Source organism: Brienomyrus brachyistius, chromosome 2 (assembly GCF_023856365.1).
Source record: "Brienomyrus brachyistius isolate T26 chromosome 2, BBRACH_0.4, whole genome shotgun sequence".
Taxonomy (NCBI): Eukaryota; Metazoa; Chordata; class Actinopteri; order Osteoglossiformes; family Mormyridae; genus Brienomyrus; species Brienomyrus brachyistius.
Window position 1 is genome coordinate 42,037,641 of NC_064534.1, and position 11,816 is coordinate 42,049,456.

The 11,816-nt window shown below is 44.5% G+C and overlaps 10 non-coding genes and 1 pseudogene across 10 annotated transcripts; all 11 read left to right on the top strand.

Annotated features, from left to right (window-relative positions):
- Nucleotides 1–387: 387 nt before the first annotated feature.
- On the top strand, nt 388–506 carry LOC125731664 (5S ribosomal RNA; annotated as a pseudogene).
- Nucleotides 507–1,578: 1,072 nt separating this feature from the next.
- Nucleotides 1,579–1,697, top strand: LOC125736897 (5S ribosomal RNA). The gene has a single exon (XR_007396164.1). It is a non-coding gene; the product is annotated as a 5S ribosomal RNA (ribosomal RNA).
- A 1,073-nt stretch (nt 1,698–2,770) lies between these two features.
- LOC125736898 (5S ribosomal RNA) lies at nt 2,771–2,889 on the top strand. Its single transcript, XR_007396165.1, has one exon. It is a non-coding gene; the product is annotated as a 5S ribosomal RNA (ribosomal RNA).
- A 1,072-nt stretch (nt 2,890–3,961) lies between these two features.
- Nucleotides 3,962–4,080, top strand: LOC125728594 (5S ribosomal RNA). Its single transcript, XR_007389190.1, has one exon. It is a non-coding gene; the product is annotated as a 5S ribosomal RNA (ribosomal RNA).
- A 1,071-nt stretch (nt 4,081–5,151) lies between these two features.
- Nucleotides 5,152–5,270, top strand: LOC125734551 (5S ribosomal RNA). The gene has a single exon (XR_007393859.1). It is a non-coding gene; the product is annotated as a 5S ribosomal RNA (ribosomal RNA).
- A 1,076-nt stretch (nt 5,271–6,346) lies between these two features.
- On the top strand, nt 6,347–6,465 carry LOC125733100 (5S ribosomal RNA). Its single transcript, XR_007392457.1, has one exon. It is a non-coding gene; the product is annotated as a 5S ribosomal RNA (ribosomal RNA).
- Nucleotides 6,466–7,541: 1,076 nt separating this feature from the next.
- LOC125731129 (5S ribosomal RNA) lies at nt 7,542–7,660 on the top strand. Its single transcript, XR_007391415.1, has one exon. It is a non-coding gene; the product is annotated as a 5S ribosomal RNA (ribosomal RNA).
- Nucleotides 7,661–8,740: 1,080 nt separating this feature from the next.
- Nucleotides 8,741–8,859, top strand: LOC125733943 (5S ribosomal RNA). The gene has a single exon (XR_007393274.1). It is a non-coding gene; the product is annotated as a 5S ribosomal RNA (ribosomal RNA).
- A 1,079-nt stretch (nt 8,860–9,938) lies between these two features.
- On the top strand, nt 9,939–10,057 carry LOC125734375 (5S ribosomal RNA). Its single transcript, XR_007393690.1, has one exon. It is a non-coding gene; the product is annotated as a 5S ribosomal RNA (ribosomal RNA).
- A 328-nt stretch (nt 10,058–10,385) lies between these two features.
- On the top strand, nt 10,386–10,504 carry LOC125733810 (5S ribosomal RNA). The gene has a single exon (XR_007393146.1). It is a non-coding gene; the product is annotated as a 5S ribosomal RNA (ribosomal RNA).
- A 996-nt stretch (nt 10,505–11,500) lies between these two features.
- On the top strand, nt 11,501–11,619 carry LOC125728564 (5S ribosomal RNA). Its single transcript, XR_007389180.1, has one exon. It is a non-coding gene; the product is annotated as a 5S ribosomal RNA (ribosomal RNA).
- The last annotated feature ends 197 nt before the right edge of the window (nt 11,620–11,816 follow it).

Consider the following 11,816-nt stretch of genomic DNA (forward strand, 5'->3'; position numbering starts at 1 on the left):
AACAGCAACCAGTGGGCTTCGTGCGGCGGAGATTTTGTGGCTGTTAGCGGAGTTGATAACAGAGGGTCTTTAAGAGAAGCCTGCATGCGGTAGGCAAATGAGTAATGTTTGCCGGCGGGGGACGTGCGGCGATTAACCTGTTCGGTAGTGAAAAGGACTTAAAGAGAAGGAAGTGTGCGGATGCGGAAAGAATGGAATAATTGTGGTAGGCTGCCGGCTGAGTAGTTTGGTGAATGTTTGGTGTTGGTGCGGCGCTGCCGATTGGATGGTGGTGCTGCAGTGTGAGTCAGATAAAAAAAAAAAAAAAACAGGAGTAGGATCCAATGGGACTAACTGGCATGTATAGAGGCGTGTAATGCAAAAGGGCTGTTTTTGTTCACCGCTCTCGCTTATGGCCATACCACCCTGAACACGCCCGATCTCGTCTGATCTCGGAAGCTAAGTGGGGTAGGGTCTTGTTAGTACTTGGATGGGAGACTGCCTGGGAATACCACGTGCTGTAAGCTTTTCTCACTTTTACTTTATACAGGGGGCACTCCACCTCACGATTAATTTAAATCTATCACTCCCCTTCTATTTTACTATTTTATATATTTCTTTTTTCTCTCATTCATGAAGGAAGCTTTTACACACGTTTTACTCTAAATACTGCCTGGTAATTCTAGGTGCTGTAAGCTGTTCGTGCCTTTATTCCACCAGGGCGCGATCTTCTGACAAACTTGAAGACTGTCACTCCACATTCACGTTTTACAACTTATTGTTAATGATAAAGAGACAGCTTTTTACACACAGTTTTAAACAAAGTACTGATATTATTCCTCTTCAACTGACCGCTTTGTTTTCTATGCAAAAACCACTTCGCCACAGAAGACTCGATATTATTGGCATAGCAAGTTCTGCTCTTCTCCTTTCAAAACTTGGTAAAAGCTGTATTTAAAAGAACAGATTGGCCGGGGTAATTCACACCCTTCAATGCCAGCTTAATGTTTAGGTTAGTGGGAATCACAGAGGAATTAGGGATGGAAACTTCTTTGCTGGTGGTAGAAGCGGTCTGGTGAATTTTTAGAGAGAAGACGCCGTCGATGTTTGAATGTAGAAAATTGTTCTGGCTGCAGCCTGCGGTATGGACTTGTTGGCGTGTGTAGCTCCCAGTGTTCTGACAGCGTGACATTTTGGGGAAGCATGTGATTCAACAGCAACCAGTGGGCTTCGTGCGGCGGAGATTTTGTGGCTGTTAGCGGAGTTGATAACAGAGGGTCTTTAAGAGAAGCCTGCATGCGGTAGGCAAATGAGTAATGTTTGCCGGCGGGGGACGTGCGGCGATTAACCTGTTCGGTAGTGAAAAGGACTTAAAGAGAAGGAAGTGTGCGGATGCGGAAAGAATGGAATAATTGTGGTAGGCAGCCGGCTGAGTAGTTTGGTGAATGTTTGGTGTGGGTGCGGCGCTGCCGATTGGATGGTGGTGCTGCAGTGTGAGTCAGATAAAAAAAAAAAAAAAACGGGAGTAGGATCCAATGGGACTAACTGGCATGTATAGAGGCGTGTAATGCAAAAGGGCTGTTTTTGTTCGCGGTTCTCGCTTATGGCCATACCACCCTGAACACGCCCGATCTCGTCTGATCTCGGAAGCTAAGCGGGGTAGGGTCTGGTTAGTACTTGGATGGGAGACTGCCTGGGAATACCACGTGCTGTAAGCTTTTCTCACTTTTACTTTATACAGGGGGCACTCCACCTCACGATTAATTTAAATCTATCACTCCCCTTCCATTTTACTATTTTATATATTTCTTTTTTCTCTCATTCATAAAGGCAGCTTTTACACACGTTTTACTCTAAATACTGCCTGGTAATTCTAGGTGCTGTAAGCTGTTCGTGCCTTTATTCCACCAGGGCGCGATCTTCTGACAAACTTGAAGACTGTCACTCCACATTCACGTTTTACAACTTATTGTTAATGATAAAGAGACAGCTTTTTACACACAGTTTTAAACAAAGTACTGATATTATTCCTCTTCAACTGACCGCTTTGTTTTCTATGCAAAAACCACTTCGCCACAGAAGACTCGATATTATTGGCATAGCAAGTTCTGCTCTTCTCCTTTCAAAACTTGGTAAAAGCTGTATTTAAAAGAACAGATTGGCCGGGGTAATTCACACCCTTCAATGCCAGCTTAATGTTTAGGTTAGTGGGAATCACAGAGGAATTAGGGATGGAAACTTCTTTGCTGGTGGTAGAAGCGGTCTGGTGAATTTTTAGAGAGAAGACGCCGTCGATGTTTGAATGTAGAAAATTGTTCTGGCTGCAGCCTGCGGTATGGACTTGTTGGCGTGTGTAGCTCCCAGTGTTCTGACAGCGTGACATTTTGGGGAAGCATGTGATTCAACAGCAACCAGTGGGCTTCGTGCGGCGGAGATTTTGTGGCTGTTAGCGGAGTTGATAACAGAGGGTCTTTAAGAGAAGCCTGCATGCGGTAGGCAAATGAGTAATGTTTGCCGGCGGGGGACGTGCGGCGATTAACCTGTTCGGTAGTGAAAAGGACTTAAAGAGAAGGAAGTGTGCGGATGCGGAAAGAATGGAATAATTGTGGTAGGCAGCCGGCTGAGTAGTTTGGTGAATGTTTGGTGTGGGTGCGGCGCTGCCGATTGGATGGTGGTGCTGCAGTGTGAGTCAGATAAAAAAAAAAAAAAAAACGGGAGTAGGATCCAATGGGACTAACTGGCATGTATAGAGGCGTGTAATGCAAAAGGGCTGTTTTTGTTCGCGGTTCTCGCTTATGGCCATACCACCCTGAACACGCCCGATCTCGTCTGATCTCGGAAGCTAAGCGGGGTAGGGTCTGGTTAGTACTTGGATGGGAGACTGCCTGGGAATACCACGTGCTGTAAGCTTTTCTCACTTTTACTTTATACAGGGGGCACTCCACCTCACGATTAATTTAAATCTATCACTCCCCTTCCATTTTACTATTTTATATATTTCTTTTTTCTCTCATTCATAAAGGCAGCTTTTACACACGTTTTACTCTAAATACTGCCTGGTAATTCTAGGTGCTGTAAGCTGTTCGTGCCTTTATTCCACCAGGGCGCGATCTTCTGACAAACTTGAAGACTGTCACTCCACATTCACGTTTTACAACTTATTGTTAATGATAAAGAAACAGCTTTTTACACACAGTTTTAAACAAAGTACTGATATTATTCCTCTTCAACTGACCGCTTTGTTTTCTATGCAAAAACCACTTCGCCACAGAAGACTCGATATTATTGGCATAGCAAGTTCTGCTCTTCTCCTTTCAAAACTTGCTAAAAGCTGTATTTAAAAGAACAGATTGGCCGGGGTAATTCACACCCTTCAATGCCAGCTTAATGTTTAGGTTAGTGGGAATCACAGAGGAATTAGGGATGGAAACTTCTTTGCTGGTGGTAGAAGCGGTCTGGTGAATTTTTAGAGAGAAGAGGCCGTCGATGTTTGAATGTAGAAAATTGTTCTGGCTGCAGCCTGCAGTATGGACTTGTTGGTGTGTGTAGCTCCCAGTGTTCTGACAGCGTGACGTTTTGGGGAAGCATGTGATTCAGCAGCTACCAGTGGGCTTCGTGCGGCGGAGATTTTGTGGCTGTTAGCGGAGTTGATAACAGAGGGTCGTTAAGAGAAGCCTGCATGCAGTAGGCAAAGGAGTAATGTTTGCCGGCGGGGGATGTGCGGCGATTAACCTGTGCGGTAGTGAAAAGGAGTTAAAAAGAAGGAAGTGTGCGGATGCGGAAAGAATGGAATAATTGTGGTAGGCAGCCGGCTGAGTAGTTTGGTGAATGTTTGGTGTGGGTGCGGCGCTGCCGATTGGATGGTGGTGCTGCAGTGTGAGTCAGATAAAAAAAAAAAAAAAACGGGAGTAGGATCCAATGGGACTAACTGGCATGTATAGAGGCGTGTAATGCAAAAGGGCTGTTTTTGTTCGCGGTTCTCGCTTATGGCCATACCACCCTGAACACGCCCGATCTCGTCTGATCTCGGAAGCTAAGCGGGGTAGGGTCTGGTTAGTACTTGGATGGGAGACTGCCTGGGAGTACCACGTGCTGTAAGCTTTTCTCACTTTTACTTTATACAGGGGGCACTCCACCTCACGATTAATTTAAATCTATCACTCCCCTTCCATTTTACTATTTTATATATTTCTTTTTTCTCTCATTCATGAAGGCAGCTTTTACACACGTTTTACTCTAAATACTGCCTGGTAATTCTAGGTGCTGTAAGCTGTTCGTGCCTTTATTCCACCAGGGCGCGATCTTCTGACAAACTTGAAGACTGTCACTCCACATTCACGTTTTACAACTTATTGTTAATGATAAAGAGACAGCTTTTTACACACAGTTTTAAACAAAGTACTGATATTATTCCTCTTCAACTGACCGCTTTGTTTTCTATGCAAAAACCACTTCGCCACAGAAGACTCGATATTATTGGCATAGCAAGTTCTGCTCTTCTCCTTTCAAAACTTGCTAAAAGCTGTATTTAAAAGAACAGATTGGCCGGGGTAATTCACACCCTTCAATGCCAGCTTAATGTTTAGGTTAGTGGGAATCACAGAGGAATTAGGGATGGAAACTTCTTTGCTGGTGGTAGAAGCGGTCTGGTGAATTTTTAGAGAGAAGACGCCGTCGATGTTTGAATGTAGAAAATTGTTCTGGCTGCAGCCTGCGGTATGGACTTGTTGGCGTGTGTAGCTCCCAGTGTTCTGACAGCGTGACATTTTGGGGAAGCATGTGATTCAACAGCAACCAGTGGGCTTCGTGCGGCGGAGATTTTGTGGCTGTTAGCGGAGTTGATAACAGAGGGTCTTTAAGAGAAGCCTGCATGCGGTAGGCAAATGAGTAATGTTTGCCGGCGGGGGACGTGCGGCGATTAACCTGTTCGGTAGTGAAAAGGACTTAAAGAGAAGGAAGTGTGCGGATGCGGAAAGAATGGAATAATTGTGGTAGGCTGCCGGCTGAGTAGTTTGGTGAATGTTTGGTGTGGGTGCGGCGCTGCCGATTGGATGGTGGTGCTGCAGTGTGAGTCAGATAAAAAAAAAAAAAAACGGGAGTAGGATCCAATGAGACTAACTGGCATGTATAGACGCGTGTAATGCAAAAGGGCTGTTTTTGGTAGCATCTTTCGCTTACGGCCATACCACCCTGAACATGCCCGATCTCGTCTGATCTCGGAAGCTAAGCAGGGTAGGTTCTGGTTAGTACTTGGATGGGAGACCACCTGGGAATACCAGGTGCTGTAAGCTTTTCTCACTTTTACTTTATACAGGGGGCGCTCCACTTCACGATTAATTTAAATCTATCACTCCCCTTCCATTTTACTATTTTATATATATATTTTTTTTTTTTCTCTCATTCATAAAGGCAGCTTTTAGAAACCGTTTTACTCTAAATACTTCCTGGTAATTCTAGGTGCTGTAAGCTGTTCGTGCCTTTATTCCACCAGGGCGCGATCTTCTCACAAACTTGAAGACTGTCACTCCCCATTCACGTTTTACAACTTATTGTTAATGATAAAGAGACAGCTTTTTACACACAGTTTTAAACAAAGTACTGATATTATTCCTCTTCAACTGACCGCTTTGTTTTCTATGCAAAAACCACTTCGCCACAGAAGACTCGATATTATTGGCATAGCAAGTTCTGCTCTTCTCCTTTCAAAACTTGCTAAAAGCTGTATTTAAAAGAACAGGTTGGCCGGGGTAATTCACACCCTTCAATGCCAGCTTAATGTTTAGGTTAGTGGGAATCACAGAGGAATTAGGGATGGAAACTTCTTTGCTGGTGGTAGAAGCGGTCTGGTGAATTTTTAGAGAGAAGAGGCCGTCGATGTTTGAATGTAGAAAATTGTTCTGGCTGCAGCCTGCAGTATGGACTTGTTGGTGTGTGTAGCTCCCAGTGTTCTGACAGCGCGACGTTTTGGGGAAGCATGTGATTCAGCAGCTACCAGTGGGCTTCGTGCGGCGGAGATTTTGTGGCTGTTAGCGGAGTTGATAACAGGGTCGTTAAGAGAAGCCTGCATGCAGTAGGCAAAGGAGTAATGTTTGCCGGCGGGGGACATGCGGCGATTAACCTGTGCGGTAGTGAAAAGGAGTTAAAAAGAAGGAAGTGTGCGGATGCGGAAAGAATGGAATAATTGTGGTAGGCTGCCGGCTGAGTAGTTTGGTGAATGTTTGGTGTGGGTCCGGCGCTGCCGATTGGATGGTGGGGCTGCAGTGTGAGTCAGATAAAAAAAAAAAAAACCAGGAGTAGGATCCAATGGGACTAACTGGCATGTATAGAGGCGTGTAATGCAAAAGGGCTGTTTTTGGTAGCATCTCTCGCTTACGGCCATACCACCCTTAACACGCCCGATCTCATCCGATCTCGGAAGCCAAGCAGGGTAGGGTCTGGTTAGTACTTGGATGGGAGACCACCTGGGAATACCAGGTGCTGTAAGCTTTTCTCACTTTTACTTTATACAGGGGGCGCTCCACTTCACGATTAATTTAAATCTATCACTCCCCTTCCATTTTACTATTTTATATATATATATATTTTTCTCTCATTCATAAAGGCAGCTTTTACACACCGTTTTACTCTAAATACTTCCTGGTAATTCTAGGTGCTGTAAGCTGTTCGTGCCTTTATTCCACCAGGGCGCGATCTTCTCACAAACTTGAAGACTGTCACTCCCCATTCACGTTTTACAACTTATTGTTAATGATAAAGAGACAGCTTTTTACACAAAGTTTTAAACAAAGTACTGATATTATTCCTCTTCAACTGACCGCTTTGTTTTCTATGCAAAAAACCACTTCGCCACAGAAGACTCGATATTATTGGCATAGCAAGTTCTGCTCTTCTCCTTTCAAAACTTGCTAAAAGCTGTATTTAAAAGAACAGATTGGCCGGGGTAATTCACACCCTTCAATGCCAGCTTAATGTTTAGGTTAGTGGGAATCACAGAGGAATTAGGGATGGAAACTTCTTTGCTGGTGGTAGAAGCGGTCTGGTGAATTTTTAGAGAGAAGAGGCCGTCGATGTTTGAATGTAGAAAATTGTTCTGGCTGCAGCCTGCAGTATGGACTTGTTGGTGTGTGTAGCTCCCAGTGTTCTGACAGCGCGACGTTTTGGGGAAGCATGTGATTCAGCAGCTACCAGTGGGCTTCGTGCGGCGGAGATTTTGTGGCTGTTAGCGGAGTTGATAACAGAGGGTCGTTAAGAGAAGCCTGCATGCAGTAGGCAAAGGAGTAATGTTTGCCGACGGAGGACGTGCGGCGATTAACCTGTGCGGTAGTGAAAAGGAGTTAAAAAGAAGGAAGTGTGCGGATGCGGAAAGAATGGAATAATTGTGGTAGGCTGCCGGCTGAGTAGTTTGGTGAATGTTTGGTGTGGGTCCGGCGCTGCCGATTGGATGGTGGGGCTGCAGTGTGAGTCAGATAAAAAAAAAAAAAACCAGGAGTAGGATCCAATGGGACTAACTGGCATGTATAGAGGCGTGTAATGCAAAAGGGCTGTTTTTGGTAGCATCTCTCGCTTACGGCCATACCACCCTGAACACGCCCGATCTCGTCTGATCTCGGAAGCTAAGCAGGGTAGGGTCTGGTTAGTACTTGGATGGGAGACCGCCTGGGAATACCAGGTGCTGTAAGCTTTTCTCACTTTTACTTTAAACGGGGGGCGCTCCACTTCACGATTAATTTAAATCTATCACTCCCCTTCCATTTTACTATTTTATATATATATTTTTTTTTTTCTCTCATTCATAAAGGCAGCTTTTAGAAACCGTTTTACTCTAAATACTTCCTGGTAATTCTAGGTGCTGTAAGCTGTTCGTGCCTTTATTCCACCAGGGCGCGATCTTCTCACAAACTTGAAGACTGTCACTCCCCATTCACGTTTTACAACTTATTGTTAATGATAAAGAGACAGCTTTTTACACACAGTTTTAAACAAAGTACTGATATTATTCCTCTTCAACTGACCGCTTTGTTTTCTATGCAAAAACCACTTCGCCACAGAAGACTCGATATTATTGGCATAGCAAGTTCTGCTCTTCTCCTTTCAAAACTTGCTAAAAGCTGTATTTAAAAGAACAGATTGGCCGGGGTAATTCACACCCTTCAATGCCAGCTTAATGTTTAGGTTAGTGGGAATCACACAGGAATTAGGGATGGAAACTTCTTTGCTGGTGGTAGAAGCGGTCTGGTGAATTTTTAGAGAGAAGAGGCCGTCGATGTTTGAATGTAGAAAATTGTTCTGGCTGCAGCCTGCAGTATGAACTTGTTGGTGTGTGTAGCTCCCAGTGTTCTGACAGCGCGAAGTTTTGGGGAAGCATGTGATTCAGCAGCTACCAGTGGGCTTCGTGCGGCGGAGATTTTGTGGCTGTTAGCGGAGTTGATAACAGAGGGTCGTTAAGAGAAGCCTGCATGCAGTAGGCAAAGGAGTAATGTTTGCCGGCGGGGGACGTGCGGCGATTAACCTGTGCGGTAGTGAAAAGGAGTTAAAAAGAAGGAAGTGTGCGGATGCGGAAAGAATGGAATAATTGTGGTAGGCTGCCGGCTGAGTAGTTTGGTGAATGTTTGGTGTGTGTCCGGCGCTGCCGATTGGATGGTGGTGCTGCAGTGTGAGTCAGATAAAAAAAAAAAAAAAAACCAGGAGTAGGATCCAATGGGACTAACTGGCATGTATAGACGCGTGTAATGCAAAAGGGCTGTTTTTGGTAGCATCTTTCGCTTACGGCCATACCACCCTGAACACGCCCGATCTCGTCTGATCTCGGAAGCTAAGCAGGGTAGGTTCTGGTTAGTACTTGGATGGGAGACCACCTGGGAATACCAGGTGCTGTAAGCATTTCTCACTTTTACTTTATACAGGGGGCGCTCCACTTCACGATTAATTTAAATCTATCACTCCCCTTCCATTTTACTATTTTATATATATATATTTTTTTTTCTCTCATTCATAAAGGCAGCTTTTAGAAACCGTTTTACTCTAAATACTTCCTGGTAATTCTAGGTGCTGTAAGCTGTTCGTGCCTTTATTCCACCAGGGCGCGATCTTCTCACAAACTTGAAGACTGTCACTCCCCATTCACGTTTTACAACTTATTGTTAATGATAAAGAGACAGCTTTTTACACACAGTTTTAAACAAAGTACTGATATTATTCCTCTTCAACTGACCACTTTGTTTTCTATGCAAAAACCACTTCGCCACAGAAGACTCGATATTATTGGCATAGCAAGTTCTGCTCTTCTCCTTTCAAAACTTGCTAAAAGCTGTATTTAAAAGAACAGGTTGGCCGGGGTAATTCACACCCTTCAATGCCAGCTTAATGTTTAGGTTAGTGGGAATCACAGAGGAATTAGGGATGGAAACTTCTTTGCTGGTGGTAGAAGCGGTCTGGTGAATTTTTAGAGAGAAGAGGCCGTCGATGTTTGAATGTAGAAAATTGTTCTGGTTGCAGCCTGCAGTATGGACTTGTTGGTGTGTGTAGCTCCCAGTGTTCTGACAGCGCGACGTTTTGGGGAAGCATGTGATTCAGCAGCTACCAGTGGGCTTCGTGCGGCGGAGATTTTGTGGCTGTTAGCAGAGTTGATAACAGAGGGTCGTTAAGAGAAGCCTGCATGCAGTAGGCAAAGGAGTAATGTTTGCCGGCGGGGGACGTGCGTCGATTAACCTGTGCGGTAGTGAAAAGGAGTTAAAAATAAGGAAGTGTGCGGATGCGGAAAGAATGGAATAATTGTGGTAGGCTGCCGGCTGAGTAGTTTGGTGAATGTTTGGTGTGGGTCCGGCGCTGCCGATTGGATGGTGGTGCTGCAGTGTGAGTCAGATAAAAAAAAAAAAAAAACCAGGAGTAGGATCCAATGGGACTAACTGGCATGTATAGACGCGTGTAATGCAAAAGGGCTGTTTTTGGTCGCGTCTCTCGCTTATGGCCATACCACCCTTAACACGCCCGATCTCATCCGATCTCGGAAGCCAAGCAGGGTAGGGTCTGGTTAGTACTTGGATGGGAGACCTCCTGGGAATACCAGGTGCTGTGAGCTTTTCTCACTTTTACTTTATACAGGGGGCGCTATACTTCACGATTAATTTAAATCTATCACTCCCCTTCCATTTTACTATTTTATATATATATATATATTTTTCTCTCATTCATAAAGGCAGCTTTTACACACAGTTTTACTCTAAATACTTCCTGGTAATTCTAGGTGCTGTAAGCTGTTCGTGCCTTTATTCCACCAGGGCGCGATCTTCTCACAAAGAAGTGTGAGTCAGATAAAAAAAAAAAAAACCAGGAGTAGGATCCAATGGGACTAACTGGCATGTATAGAGGCGTGTAATGCAAAAGGGCTGTTTTTGGTAGCATCTCTCGCTTACGGCCATACCACCCTGAACACGCCCGATCTCATCTGATCTCGGAAGCTAAGCAGGGTAGGGTCTGGTTAGTACTTGGATGGGAGACCACCTGGGAATACCAGGTGCTGTAAGCTTTTCTCACTTTTACTTTAAACGGGGGGCGCTCCACTTCACGATTAATTTAAATCTATCACTCCCCTTCCATTTTACTATTTTATATATATATATATTTTTTTCTCTCATTCATAAAGGCGCGATCTTCTCACAAACTTGAAGACTGTCACTCCCCATTCACGTTTTACAACTTATTGTTAATGATAAAGAGACAGCTTTTTACACACAGTTTTAAACAAAGTACTGATATTATTCCTCTTCAACTGACCGCTTTGTTTTCTATGCAAAAACCACTTCGCCACAGAAGACTCGATATTATTGGCATAGCAAGTTCTGCTCTTCTCCTTTCAAAACTTGCTAAAAGCTGTATTTAAAAGAACAGGTTGGCCGGGGTAATTCACACCCTTCAATGCCAGCTTAATGTTTAGGTTAGTGGGAATCACAGAGGAATTAGGGATGGAAACTTCTTTGCTGGTGGTAGAAGCGGTCTGGTGAATTTTTAGAGAGAAGAGGCCGTCGATGTTTGAATGTAGAAAATTGTTCTGGCTGCAGCCTGCAGTATGAACTTGTTGGTGTGTGTAGCTCCCAGTGTTCTGACAGCGCGAAGTTTTGGGGAAGCATGTGATTCAGCAGCTACCAGTGGGCTTCGTGCGGCGGAGATTTTGTGGCTGTTAGCGGAGTTGATAACAGAGGGTCGTTAAGAGAAGCCTGCATGCAGTAGGCAAAGGAGTAATGTTTGCCGGCGGGGGACGTGCGGCGATTAACCTGTGCGGTAGTGAAAAGGAGTTAAAAAGAAGGAAGTGTGCGGATGCGGAAAGAATGGAATAATTGTGGTAGGCTGCCGGCTGAGTAGTTTGGTGAATGTTTGGTGTGGGTCCGGCGCTGCCGATTGGATGGTGGGGCTGCAGTGTGAGTCAGATAAAAAAAAAAAAAAGAACATTAGTAGTATCCAATGGGACCAACTGGCATGTATAGAGGCGTGTAATGCAAAAGGGCTGTTTTTGGTAGCATATCTCGCTTACGGCCATACCACCCTGAACACGCCTGATCTCGTCTGATCTTGGAAGCTAAGCAGGGTAGGGTCTGGTTAGTACTTGGATGGGAGACCACCTAGGAATACCATGTGCTGTAAGCTTTTCTCACTTTTACTTTATACAGGGGGCGCTCCACTTCACGATTAATTTAAATCTATCACTCCCCTTCCATTTTACTATTTTATATATATATATATTTTTCTCTCATTCATAAAGGCAGCTTTTACACACCGTTTTACTCTAAATACTTCCTGGTAATTCTAGGTGCTGTAAGCTGTTCGTGCCTTTATTCCACTAG